Genomic DNA, 14,325 nt, shown 5'->3' on the forward strand with positions numbered 1-14,325 from the left:
TCTCCCATCCCCTTTGACTTTCTCATAATTTTATTTTTCGTGTGGGGAGTGGAGATGCTGTGGTAAAACCATTCTTTGGATTCTGAAGGATTTAGCATGGTGTTTGTTTCCTTTGCAGAGGTGTCCTGCCCATTTCTGTCCCCAAGGCTCTCTTGGATCAGGTTGTGTCAGGGATCGTTGGTATTAAAGTCTGGGGGCCAGGGGAGACTCCTTGGCAGGTCTGTTCTTTCAGCTGGTGCTTTCATCCACATTTGGCTCCAAGTTTTCTCCCCCTCAAAAATTTAAGTCACTTTGGTTCATGATTTTTAGCCAAAGTTAGGACAGAAGAAAGCAGGGGATTTTGCTGAATTTTGTGAAATCATAAGAAAAAAATAGAAGTTACTTGAAGAGACTGTTTTGAAACTCTAAAGCTGAAGGGTTTCTTTCTTGCTTGGTAGAAGATAATTTTCAGTTTGTGTGCATTTATTCAAAGACAGGTTCACACTTGCTAAGTCTGCGTGAACAAAGCAGGATATGGCTGAGCTATTTCCCACCTCTAGCCTGTGGCTTCTGCTGAAATATTGGCAGGGGGTAGAGCAGAGAGGGACCTGATCCCTCCTGGGACAGGCTCAGGAGGCTCCTGCAGCCTCTCCAGCCCTTTCCCTGCTGCATTGGATGGAGCTCCATGCTTGGGATGGCAGCAGTTCCAGGTGGCAGTGTGCAAGTGACTTATTTCCCAAGCCTGCGCTCTGCAGTGGCAGTCACCTCTAATTAAATAGTTACAAGAAGTTGCTTTCAGGCAGTTTCAGGGCAGCAAGAAAAAAACTTGCTCAAAGGTAGGATCAGGCACAGCTGCAACAACATCTCCCTGAGGGCATCTAATGTGCATGGAGTAGAATTTGAGGGTTGTGTCTACAGAGGTTTAAACTTCTCCTTTAGCTTTGCTACAAGCCAGCTGGGAAGGAGATTATTCCAATTTTTACACAGCCAGTAATGCATGCATAAGTTGCAGTAGGATCATCTCCAAGACTTTTCTTTTATTATCTTCTCTGCTTTTCAGGTAAAGGGTCTTGCACTGGTGTTACCCAGAAGCTGATGGTACTTGCTCTCCAAATGCTCTTTTTGCTGTGTGGCTGATGGAATCAAGGGCTGCCAAGGCATTTGTGTGTTGGGGACCCCACACCTACCCTTGGGAAGGTTGAGAGCAGGGTTTATTCAGTTTAGGGTGAATTAATTGTGGCCTTTCAGTCCTTGAAAGAGTCAACAAGAAAGATGGGGAGGGATTATTTACACGGGCATGGAGTGCCAGGATGTGGGGAATGGCTTCAAACTGAGAACAGGTTTAGATTTAGAAAAATTCCTCCCTGTGAGGGTGGGAAGGTGCTGGCACAGGGTGCCCAGAGAAGTTGTGACTGTCCCTGGATCCCTGGAAGTGTCCAAGGCCAGGTTGGACAGGGCTTGGAGCAACTAGGGATAATGGAATGTGTCCCTGCCCATGGCTGGAGTTGGAATGGGATGATGTTTAAGGTCCCTTCCAACCCAAACCATCCTGGGATCCTGTGATACAGGTGGAAATGCAGCTGGAATCTGCAATGCTGGCCTCAATCTGAGCATGTCCATCTGTGACTGAGTAGAATCATAGAATCCCAGAATGGTTTGCGTTAGAAGGGAGTTAAACAAGGCTTATCTTGTTTCATACCCTCTGCTGCAGGCAGGGACGCCTTCCACCACACCAGGATGCTCAAAATGGGGATGGGGATCCAACGTGGCCCTGAGCACCTCCAGGGATGAGGCATCCACTTTCTTGGATACCTGTTTTAACACCTCAGCCAGGAGCAGGAAATTGTGTTTCTGATAACAGGAGACACCAGGTTGCCACCATGATATTTTCTGAAAAATCCTCTTTGCCCAGGATTTTCTCCTGGAAAGCTGAGAAGCCTCAGAGAGCAATGAAAACAATAATTATCTGATTGCTGCTCTCTTGTTTGCTGCTTTGTAACGTGGCTTGGACATTGTTTGCCAGCAGGTGAATGTTTGATTGGTTCCATGTGAATTGTTTTAACTTAATGGCCAATCACAGCCAGCTGTGTCAGGACTTTGGAAGGAGTCAAGAGTTTTTATTATTCATTCTTGTTAAACCTTCTGATGTATCCTTTCTGTTTAGTATAGTTTTAGTATAGCATTCCATAATATAACGCAACACCACACCACCACATAACACATAACATATACAACGCATAATATACAACGCATAATATACAACGTATAATATACAAATAAATCAGCCTTCTAAGAACACGGAGTCAGATCTCTCACTTCGTCCTGGGGGCCCACACAAACATCACAATAGGTTGCCCGTATTGAGTGCTGTAACTGAGAATTGGCATGGGTGTTTATGCACAGTGTGCCACCAATGCTTTGCTCAGCAGAGGGGTGCACAGAGCTCCAGCAGCTCCTCCTTGGGCACAGAGCTGTCTCCAGGCAGGTCCTGGCTTTGGGAACATCCTCTGTGTCCGTGCACCTGTGGCAGCAGCCGACAGCAGCGAGGTGCGAAGGGGCTCGTGCTGCCCGCCCTGCCCAGCTCCATGCTCTCCATCCCTCCTGTGACAGCTCTGCTCACCCCCTGCAGCAACAGCAGGTCCTTCTTGAAACCGTTTCAGAGCCACAGATGACACAGGGAATCAGGCAGCTGACATTTGCAGGGAGATTGGAATGATTCACTGTTCTCCAAGATGCGCTGCTCAGGGAGACCCTCACTGCTGTTGCTGCTCGTGCTGAGGACTTGTTTTATTTTCTTCTCTCCTGGATGCTGTGGAATATTGTATTGTATTTTGGCAGATTGATTATAGCTTGAAAAGTATCTCCTTGGCCTTTTTGGGGAGGCTGCAGTGGTGCCCTTGGTGTGAGAGCATGCCAGGGATTTGGGTAATGGCTGTTCTGTTAACTCTGTGCTAACAGAGGAGTAATGTGAAGGCAGGCTCTCTGCCCAAAGGAAACAGTGGATTTGGGAGCCAGGGGATATAAGCTTCCCTTGCACAGTTCCTGTGGTGGTCCCTTCATGTCCCTAGCCCATGGCATGTCCCTTTGGGGTCATGAAGGGATAACTTTCTTTCCTTACCCTCCCTGGCCTCGTGTCAGGGGCAGCAGTGATGCTGGGCTGTGCTGTGTAGGAGGTCTCAGGAGTGATGTCAGATGGCGAGTCTGACCACATGAAAGAGGCACAGGACTGTTGCTTGTGTATTTCCACATTTATTTGTTGTTTTTTACAAATGAGAGGTGTCAGAGGATGAGACTCTGGAGAGGTTGTTAGACCCGTGTAAAGGATGGGAACCTGGGTAAAAGGTTTGCTGTCTGCAAACAAAACCCATGTCCTTGCACTCCCTGGGAAGTATCAATAGCTGCTCTCTCTCTTTTCTGAGTTGTTTTAATTAAGCTAATTAGCAGTTAAATTAATTTTGGGTGCTGTGCATCCCCTTTTCATGCCCATGGATCTCACCAGGCCCAAAGCACACACCAAAGGCAGCCAAGGTGATGTTACTCCAAGGCTCTGAACTGTCTTAACAATGCCAAAAAGACAACTTTGCTCAGTAAACGCTGCTTTTCCACCTCCTCAGAAATCCAGGGGATTCAATAACAAAGATGCGACAGCAATGGATAACCAAGACTGTTATCCAACAAGATAACAAAGATAAACAAGATAAACGAGAACCTAAGCGCTATGAAATACCAATAAATAAGTTGAGAAAGCAAGAGCTGATGTTGTAATCACTGGGAAGTACCTACGGATTGCAACCCATGGAATTGTTTTGCTTTTGCTTTGGTGCCTTTCACAGCATTGCCCTGCCACGCTGTATTTCAAGGAAAATGTCTTTATTGACATTGGACTGGGACCATTGCCTATTTTGAGAAGAGACTGGGGACGAGATCAGAGGTGGTGATTCCTTACACTACATTTCATCCCATGAGTTCTTTGCACAAACAAAACAAAACCTGAATGAAAAATACATTTTTTAAAATTCTATATTATTTTAGTTTTTTATTGCTGGGCTTTTTGTTTGGAGTTTTTAATAGAAGGAACATCAATTATGTTTTTAAAAAATATGACTTTAAAGTCTATATCATTGAAATGAAGGTATAGGGAAGAAGAGAATCATGAGGTGCCACATAGAGCTGCTCCACCCAAATGCAGGGCTTTGTTTGTCACAAGCTCTGTGTGAGAATATCTTGAAACTTTCCACAGTGCTGGAATTCTCTGTCCTGCCTGCAGCCCATGGCTCTCCTGGGACAGAGGCCCCTGCACATTCCCTCAGGAGTCTCCATGCCTGCTGGAGTGGCCCTTTTCTGGTACAAACCACACTGGGTTTAAAAGCAAAACTTATACCGTATCAGGTTTTTAAGAACAGGGCTCATTTAAAAAAAGACGGAGTTTCTTTAAGGTTTCTTTAACCCCATTAACACAGCTGTTAAGAACATAACCACCAGACTGTGTTTATTTTTTGTGGGAATTCTTGGCAATCACTCAGGGGATGCTGTTTCCCCCACTTATTTGCTTCTCCCTCCACTAGAGGCAGAAATTCAGCTTTTGCTCTGTTGAAGAGAGTCGGAGAGCTGCCATCAGGGCTCTGTGCCCAAGTCAGAGGGGAGCAAAAACTCTCTGGTTGCTTGGTGATAAAATGCCCAAAAATGGTGTTCCTGAACCTTTCATAGACTGTTTCCTCTGACTGAATGGACAGATTTGGATTTTAGAGTCTGAGGACAGGCATGCTTGACTGATCTGGCCTGTTATTGCATTAAATACAGTTATCACAGGATGGTTTGGGTTGGAAAGGACCTCAAAGCACATCCAGTCCCACTCCTACCATGGCAGGAACACCTTCCCCTATCTCAGGGTGCTCCAAGCTCCATCCAGCCTGTCTTGGACACTTGCAGGGATCCAGGGGCAGCCACATCTTCTCTGGACAAGGCCTCCCCACCCTCACAGGGAAGAATTTCCCCTTAATATCTAACCTAGATCTCCTTTATGTGTCCTCCTCTTAAGCTGTGGCACAAAATATTCGTCCAAACATTAATGTGGCCTTCTCTCCCCACTTTCCTGTTAAGTCAAATGAGAGTTTGTTGGGTCTTTTGCTGACTTTCTGGCAGGTCTCACATGAATCTCAACAGACTGAAAGCCATGTATAAATCCCCTTCCATCTGTCTCTGGGGGTAGAACAGGACATGCCCAGAGAGTGAAAAAAGAATAACTCTTAATCAATAAAAATCTTTCTAGTGATTTTTCTATATCTAGAAGTTAATTTTCAAAATGTCTTAATGCTCTCCTTCACCTTGACAACCTCATCTTTCACTGGTTTTGACTTCAGTCACTGTACAAGTTAGAATTGAAAGCAAAATCATTTATTCTCAGTTTCCCCCTCCTTTTAAAGAAGTCTTGTATACTGGATAGACAAAAATACTACCTTGAAAATTTGTTATTTTTTTTCTATCAAAATGTTTCTTGTGCTTTTTAACATGGAAAATGACCATATTTCTGAAATTTAACGCAGTGTTTGCTTAGTAAGTGAAGAGTCTAATCTAAAGATGGATCATTGAAAAAATAAACATTTAAAATATTGAATACTCTTAAATTTTTGGCGCCTGAGGAAGTTTGTTAAGAATCAGGCTAAATGTGGTCTTGAGTGTATTATTTCCTGTTAATATTTCTGACATCAAAGAGGGTGAAAAAATCCCAACCTTATAAAATGTGATAGAAATATTTTTACTATGATTATTTAAAGTCAGCTCTTAGAGTAAGAGTGGGAGGGAAATGAGCTTAATCATCAGGTTAAGCAAGCCTAATCTTCAGATCAGAATTTAATGTCACTAAAGATGAAATTATTTTATATATTCCTGAGACTGTGAATAGTTAGAATGCTGTCCCCTGCTTGGAGAAGGAACGGTGCTCTGCAAATGGTGGGTTCTGCACTGTTTCCTCTTCCTAATCAGGTGTTGGGGATGTTTTGCACCTTGTGCTGCTCCTTTCATTCCCAATGTGGGTTTAGGATTGCTGTGCAAAGTTAAGCTCAGTTCTCTCTAGCAGTTCAGCAGTTTGAACTTAGGAAATGAAAGATTTTTAACCTTGGAGGCACAGTGATGATTTAATGGTGCTGTTATCACCTTCAAAAGGCACAACTGCATAGGAAGCAGGCTGTCCATGGGCTGCTGTGTCCTGCAGGGGTGGTGGCACCTGGAATGGCAGCTCAAGGAGCAGTCTTGGGAGGAACTGTCTGAGATGCTCAAAAGGGCAAGTCAGTTAATTCATTCCATCCCTGTGCATCAGGGGAAAGAGGATAAAATCACTGCTGTCTACAGGTGATGATCCTGTATTGAATATAATTATTTTAAGCATTTGGCCACGCCTTTACCCACACTGTTGCTGTTGGGATTGTAAACTCTGCATCAACACCTTGAACCTGTGATTTACAGGAATAAGAATGCCCTTTTCATTTTTTTAAGCCTGATACCACTGAATCCTCCATCCCATGCTGTTCTTCCCTCCTCCTGATATTCCTCCAACTATCTTGCCTTGTTCCCCGCTCTCTGTTTCGTTAGCGGTGGCGCTCCGATGGCTCGCGTTTTATGTCCACGCAGTTCTGGCATTCCCTTACCATATGGTCATCCTGATGTTGCCATTTGCCTCAATCATCCTTTTTGTAGCTGCTTGAACATCTTAATTGATCTCCTGAGCTATGTTAAAGATTTATAACAGACGTCGGCGTAATTCACTTCGCGCGCGCGTAACCGCGCCTTTCCGTCTGATTGGATGTCCACGCCTCTCCCTCATAAAAATGCACAAAAAAGCTTGGCCTTGTGTCTCTGTGGTAAAATAATGGACGTCTTGAAGGATGTTAGAAACCTTGTACCACTCTACTTCAGCCAAAAGGATAAGCTGTGGGCCCTCAGCTGGTGCTAACAAGGTGTTCTCTGCTCCCTCCTAAACAATACCTCAAACTGGAGAACTTTTCCTTTCTCCACTAGTAGCAGAGACGGTGAAACTTTTTGTTTTTTGAGTAAGATTCAAAGCCATGTGTTGATAATATTGTTAAGCTGAAGTGCATATATCAGAGTGGCGATGGTGCCAGGAGCTGCTTTTGGCCAGGCCTGTGTTTCTTAGTATATGCGGCAGAGGCATGTGCAATTAATGATGTTGGCAAAAGGAGCACTGTAGGAAGAGCTCACGAAATTAGAGGTTTGATGGTTTCTGCAAAGTACTGTGCCCATCTTTTCATGCAGAAAATGAGTAAACCATTACTCCACATATGATTGGAGCAGAACAGAGCACTTTTTGATGGGGTTTGTCAGAGAGCATTCAGAAGAAGCTGTATATTAGAAGATAAATTTCATCACCCAGTTAAGAAAATATGTCTAAGGGTAGATAGGAAAAAGATAGGGCACGTCCTTTGTGCCATTAGAGGGGTGGATTTTTTGAGTATAAATGAGAGCCAAGTCTGTCTGATGAAGAATTTTCATCAGGATATCCAACTATGGTGTAATTGCTGAAAATTATCTTTGGCCAGACTTTTTTCTCAAGAGTTGTATCCTTTGTGACTTCCTTTCTTACCTGTGCCACTGAAAATGGGGTAAAATCTTTATTTCCCTTCAGCTGTAGTTTTGATTAGAAGGTGTCAATTTGGTATCAGATTTTGGTAGAACCTCTGTGTAACAGTTCCTGGTCAGACTTTATTGTGCACTGGCCAAACACTCAGCAAGGCAAGTTGGGTGAAGAATTTGTCTTGCAAATTTTTAGGAAAATTTTTAGGGGATCGTTGCAACCCATTTACTTCACTATTCCTTTGCTAAGAGTCTCTCACTCTCTTCTCTTTGTGGTAGTAACACATTTGAACATTACTTTGTGTCCATGCAGGTAGTTGTTATTTGTTCAAATTGTTTGTTTTTTTTTTTTTCCTTTTCAAGTTGTTTTGGTTTTGTGATGTCACCAGCTGAAGATTTCTAGCAGTAGTTTCTTTCTCATTGGTGGTATCTGCTCTAGGCTGAACCACTTCTGGTTGGAAATGTCTTGTATTTCTTTTCGGAAACCAAGGTGCCTTTAGTGGGAAAATCAAAGTACTCTACAGCTTTGTGTGATGTATAAAATTGGGATGGAGCACCAACCTGTGTTTCAATTCTCTCCCTTGTAAAAAGAAATTAAAACTCTACACATCAAAGGAATAATGTTAAAATATTAAGTTAGACTTGGTTGTAAAGTCAGAGAGTATTAATTAATAATCCTTACATATTTCAATAATCTTAAAAGCTATATAAATTTTGGTATTTTAATTTTTTTTTCCCCAGGAGATGGATTGAGCCTTTGGTCTTAGGTCTGCCATCTGTAGCATGGACAAGGTTGCAATGAACTTTCCAAGGCTGGAATAATCTCTTTTTCTGACCAGTACCGAGTAACTTATTGTGTACCTTTGAGATTCTTGTTGCTATTTTTCTCCCCTTTGATATACTTTAATTTTAGATGTTTGTGGAGTTTAAAAGCAAAAGTGGTGTGATCATATAAAATTATTTTATAAGAGCAGATCTTTCTTAATTATATGACAGCCAAGATATTACCTCTGATTCTTCAGTGCTGTTCCTCCTCATCTCCCCAAAACATTTACTCTCCAAATAACTTTCTATAGTGTGTGGCTGTTGCTTTGGGGACAGAAACAGTGAATTTATTTCTTGGGTAGTTATATAGGAAAGGTCCAACTTAAACCCAAGAAAGGTGTTTCATAGTTGACCAAAATCTTTATAAATGGCCTTCTATTCTGCTTGGAAATAGTGCAGAAAAATCTTCCCAGTTTTTGTTTCAAATAAACCTCATGAAGTAAATGTGGAAAAAAAAAAAAAGCCAAAAAAAAAAAAAAAAAAAAACCACAAAAAACCCCCAAACTGAGAGTGTCATTAAAATCCTGGAAGAAAGCGAGCAATAAATATGTGTGCTCACCTTGGCAGTAAATTTTGATGGTGTGCTGTCCATCACTTCTGCCTGTGGCACTGGCAGCTGAACGTGGATCCTTGGAAGCAGAGAGAGCCCTTGCACCAGGCCTGTGTTTGTGCACAGCGCTGGAACAGCTGGTTTGGATTTTAAAAATTCTGCTTTTATTAGAACACTGACTCTTGTTTATCGTTATTGATTTTATTGGGTTATTATTGACTGACTGCACCCCATGGGCCTATTAGTGAAGTGCTAGTAAAGCATTAAAGGAAGACTTGGGCTTTTCTGTGCTTTGTACTTACAACATTTGCTTTTATCGTGACTTTTAGCTGCCTGCCTAACTACAAACATGGGCAGCCTCACCCACCAGAGACTGAAAGGAGGACAAGAAACCAAAGGATTTTCTATTTTTTCAATCTTTAGAAGAACAAAACAATGTTTTGAGGTTATTTACTGTTTTGTTTGATTATTTCTCAGGGAAATGTTTACATCTTTCTTGTCTCCCTAAGACTTCTGGCTAATATTAGAAATAGAACAAACTCATCAGTCTTACTCAAAAAATAAGTTATTGCAGATTCTTTTTATTATTGTATGCTATTTGATCTTTCTGGGTGGAAAGGGAAATTTATTTTCTTATTAATATGAATCAAATGATACATGATATTCAGTTTAAGCCAGATCCGAGTTGGGTGGATCTGACTGGTTGTATATCAAAATCTAGAGGCCATCCTAATGAAATTTTAGGTATCATTGACTCTCTCCTAAAACAACGTGTCTTCTCACAGTAGTGTAATCTCTGGATGCTCCCACTGATCCAATAGCTTTTGCCTGTCCCTTTAGTGTTATTTTTCTCTCCCCTGCTCCATAAAAATTAAATAATCACTTTTTTCCTGTATAGCCCAGTTAAGGGCTATGGGTTTACCGAGCACTACCAGCATCAAAGGAAGAAGCACTGACCAAATATTCATTGTCTCATTTGTGAAGATCCCATTCCAGGAAGTGTCCAAGGCCAGGTCGGATGGTTTTTGGGATATTGGAAGGTGTCCCTGCCCATGACAGGGGGTGGGATGAGGTGAGCTTTGATGTCCCTTCCAACCCAAACCATTCCATGACCTTGTGATTTACAAAATACTGAAATAATCAATGTTGCAAATATATGAGGGGACAATTTTCACCAAAATGGCCCCTCATTAAACTAAGAATTTTGAGAACAACTTCATTTTGGGTGAGGAGAAAAGGAGGGGATAGTAGAGGAGAAATACAGGAGTCCTGAAGAAAGGAAACTGCAGAAGCCAGAGGGAAGTGGTGGAAGTGCCCTGGCATTTGAGCGCGGTGAATGCTCATATTCCACATGGAATTAAGAGTTTGTGTTCCCAAAACTGCAAGCAGACAATCAGATTGGGATGGCAAACAGGTCTCAAACAGGTCCACTTTGCTATTAATGGTAGCCTGTTGCTGCTCCTGACTGCTAAAAATGTGTTATGGGATAACAGAAATGGGATAAAAATGAGAGTCTGCTGCTCCTCTCTGAACACAAAAAAGCTACTGCAGGTTAATTATGAAATTCATATTTTTCTCTGTCAAATCTACTGCTGTGAGTAGTAATAGCTTCTCCTGAAAGCTGCCACAGAGCAAAAACAGTGACAAGGAGATGTCTCTGCTGCATAATGCCAAGCTGAACTGGTGGGCAAACTTTATCCTGAATGTGAATGGTGCATTTTTGGGGTTGTGATAGGAAAAGAACATCAAGCATAGGATAGAAAGGGTTGAGCTATAGGAATGGTTACAAATCCATAGGTTTTAAAGATGAAAATTAAACAGATTTACTGCCTTGTCTCAGAAATAATCCACCAAGTTTATATTTGTATTTACTTTGAATTTTGAGGATGGAAAGTGTCACAACAGAAAAGAAGTGCTGAAAATCAGCTTGAGGTCTTTACAGGAGGAAAACTTACCTCAGGATTGTAAATCCAAATATAAGTTTGTTTTTCAAAATGATCTTGATGCAGATTCAGCTCACAAAGGAGTCTCTTGGCCACTTCCAGCCAATCCAGTGTGTGGATGTGCCATTAAACGCAGGAAGAACCCTGGGAACTTTCTTCAGATGCAAACACATTTTATTTTAAAAGCTTTTGTTTTAATTTTGCCTTTGAGCTCCACGATGGGTGCAGCAGACAGCAGCCAGGCATCACCAGATACTGTTTAATTTGCTGGTACAATCAAACAGTGAGATGCTCTCACAATTGACTGTGCCCACAATTTTGTGCTTGACTGCAGGTGCAAAATTGAGGATGCAAAAATCAGAACACAACTTGATGATTGCTTAAAAATTTGGTTCATTCCTGTTCAAAAATATTTAACTTCTATTTGTCACATAAAATAAAATATTTTGGATTTTTTTTTTTAATTGGAACTGTTCACCAAAATTTACTTCAAGGGATAAAAAAATCCACCTGCAAGCAACTACCTATATTTATATTGCAATTTTTAATGGAAATAAAAAATTGTAATGCTGTAAGTAAGGTGTTTTTATAGCCTTTATCAGTCTTCCCCCCCAAAAAAAAAATTAGTTAATTTATCCATTTATCCCAGGTAAATTAATATTTGAACTATTCTTTTTTTTTAATTTTTTTTCTTGATACAGTACATGAATAGTATTTAAAATCTCCTATCATAGAAATAAACATTCAGAAAGTTATTTTTAACAATAATCACCCCAGAAATGCTATGAAAAATTGGATGCTGTATTTTTATCTCACAAAATATGCATATTAAAAAATGTTTTGATGGTGCTTAGACAGAAATATTGTGCTGTTCAGTAGCAGCAGCATTACACATGACTTGTGTGAAATACAAAACTCTTCTGATAGTGATATATTTGGCCAAATTTGGCAAAACAATACCTCTGGGTTAGCCAAGTAACACAATTCAGGGTCTGCTTCCTTATACATGATTGAAGTGCTTAATATTGTTATTATTTTATGGATGTCAAATGTTCTGACAACAGATCAAATGGTACAATTTAGGTTTATGGAGCTAATTAATTATTTCTGGATAGTAGTAAGTTGGAATTCCCAACTAGTCTACTTCAGAAAATGAGTTGATATTCAGAGAAATGCTTTTACTGTCACAGACTTAGATTTATGTTGCATTTTTGATAACTTTAAAAAAGCACGATGCATTTCTGTAGCAATATTTTGCTTTCTTTAGTGAAACTGAGACCAGTTTGTTGATCTACCTCTCTTCATTCATGTGCAATTCACAACCCCTCCTTTTTGCTGAGGGACATCTCAACTTGTAATGTTGAAATGTTGACCAGGGATAGTTGGGGGAATGAATTTCTGTTTTGTGCTCAGTATCACAGTAGGAAAATGCTTAGTGTAACTCAAAAATCAGAAAATGAAGATGGAGTTTGTATATTTGGTTTGTGCTTTGTTTTGGTTTCGTATCATATCATTCTACCTAAAATATTGATTTTTATTTTTTCTTACATTTGGGGGATTGTTCTGTAGAAAGGGTGGTAATTCTCTATCCAAATATTCCTGTCTGTCTAAAAGAAGGCTGGATCTGCACTTTGAGAGTTCTCAGAAATATTTTGGCGAGACAATCAGAATTTTTAGCACATGACCAGTGAAAGGAAGTATCTGCAAGAATCCTTCAGCCACCCTGTTGTTTCCATGTTTCCACCTCCCCAGAGCCCAGTATTCTTCTTTATCCCTGCTCTTCTGCAAGTACCTGGGTTCAAGTGGAACTCTTGATAGCTGCCTTATTCCTTTTCTGTTCATCATTTTTTACTGTGCTCGTCTTGCTGTCTCTTCCATGACTGCTGGAATTTTTAGTGGGCACTGCAAGTCTATTTTAATAACTGTTCCTCACTAAAGAACAATAACCCAACCTTAGCAGAAAAGGTGCAGGGGAATTGGATAGGGAGGGGTCGTTCTGCTTTCTTTTTGCTTTCCTTCCTTCAAATAATCACATTTCCTTTACCTCTCCTCCTCCCCATCCAAATTCACTGCAAATTTCCTTCACATCCAAATTTCCTTTTCCCAGTCCTTTCCTCCCTTCTGCTCTTTCCTTGTCCCTTTATTAATTCTTCTTCCTCGCATTATGTTGCTACTCACTCCTCTGCAGCCCTTGCCAGTTTTTAGCAGCCCATGATTTCAGATGGAAAATCTGTCGCCAGGGCCCCTCCTCCAGGAACATTAATGGCCACTCTGGAAATCCTGCCCTGCCCTCCGTCATCTCATTCCAGACACTGAGGGGGCAGACGAAACAGATGGTTGGCACAGGGCTGCATGATTCACTGCTTGAAATCATGGTGCAACATTGCTGAAATTGGTGAGGGAGAAGGGAGGTCTGACATTTGACAGAGCCGTGTAAAAATTGCCCGATCCAGGCAAAGTTCAGACTAATCACTTGACTGTTATTTTCCAGATGCACTGATCATATGACTGTAATTGTAAAGATTATATTGACAGTGCACCGTTTCCCAAACATGCTGCACTCATTCTTAACAAAATGATTCTCCCTTGGGATGCTCAGGTCAGGCTGCTGTGGGGAATTGTGTGTTGCCATTTATTCATCCTTGAATTTTCTTTTATTTTTTTTCCTTGACTGGGTTCATTCATCTACTTTCTGATCGCATGAAGTTGTAGGTTTTCAGGTACACAGTCAGTAAAACAGAACAATAAATCTGAGCACTTCCTTTCAGGCAGGTTTCTTTATGAAATGGACTAAAATGACAAGATTTAAATGTGAAAAATAAAGAACATAAATAAGTAAAGGAAAATTGGAGGGCATCAGCTTTTCAGTGTGTTTCTGATGAAAGTTGAATATCCATTTATACTGTAGTCATAGAAATAGATTTTTTATAAAGCTGGTAAGACCCTGGTGGAATTGAGGCAAGCATAAGATCATGTGGATTCTCTGGATAGTGTTTACAGTTAAAATTGTGGAAATAACCCTGGCATCAAAATTTCGTTGATTCTTCATAAGTATCTGCTTACTGCTGTCCATTTTGGGTCTCCTCTTCAAAACAATCACTTTGGACTGAGCCGCTTTGAAGCAGAGCAGGAAATTTCCTGTAAAACCTTTAAATCAGTGAAGGGACAATGAGCTTGAGCATCATGGTGGAAATTTCCATAACCACAACCCAAAGTGTTAACTTGCAGTTGAAAAATGTCTTGGGGCACAGAAAAATAAAAGAAGAAAAAAAAGAGGTAAATTCTAGATTAGCAGTTACATTTTGTGTGCTCCTGAGAAATTCCAAACCCTTGCTCAGCCCTGATGTCATTTAAAATGTCTAAGAATCGAGCTTAGTGAAGTTGCTTATAATTAGTCTTGCTAATTTTTATGAATTTCGGGGAGAGCTTCCCAAATGTTCT

The sequence above is a fragment of the Zonotrichia albicollis genome, chromosome 10, assembly GCF_047830755.1.
Source record: "Zonotrichia albicollis isolate bZonAlb1 chromosome 10, bZonAlb1.hap1, whole genome shotgun sequence".
Lineage (NCBI taxonomy): Eukaryota > Metazoa > Chordata > Aves > Passeriformes > Passerellidae > Zonotrichia > Zonotrichia albicollis.